Raw genomic sequence first — 558 nt, forward strand, 5'->3', positions numbered from 1 at the left:
AATAGGGGAAAAGTTAAGGCTAGGGGTAAGGTTAGGTTTGGGAAAAGGTTAGGCAAGGGGAAAAGTTTAAACCGGGGTAAAGGTATTTGTATGGGAAAATTGGCCAGGGAATAGAGTGGATAGGCTGGGAAAAGCTTATGCTACTAAGAAGGTTGAGACCTTAGTGTAAAAGGTTAGGTCTGGGTGAAAACCTGTGTGCTAGGCGGAAAACAGTGTAAGCATCAGGGGAAAAGGTTTGGCCTGGGGAAAGGGTAATAGGCTAATGTCAAATGGTTAGGCTGAGGAAAGGTTAGGCAATGCGAAGATAGGGTTAGGTAGGAAAAGGTTAGACCAGGGGGAAAAGGTTTAGGCTAGGGAAACAGGTTCATGCTCTAAGAGAAGGTTAGGCTACGTGTAAAGGTTCAGGATCTGGGGAAAATCTGAGGCAATTAGGGGAAAAAGTTAGACTCAGGGGCAAAAGGTTTTGGCCGTGGGGAAGGTTAGGCCATATGTCAGATGGTTAAGGCTCAGAGTAAAAGGTTAGGCAGCGGTAGAAAAGGTTTTAGAGGTAGGGAAAAA

Source organism: Ornithorhynchus anatinus, unplaced genomic scaffold, assembly GCF_004115215.2.
Source record: "Ornithorhynchus anatinus isolate Pmale09 unplaced genomic scaffold, mOrnAna1.pri.v4 scaffold_34_arrow_ctg1, whole genome shotgun sequence".
Classification (NCBI taxonomy): domain Eukaryota; kingdom Metazoa; phylum Chordata; class Mammalia; order Monotremata; family Ornithorhynchidae; genus Ornithorhynchus; species Ornithorhynchus anatinus.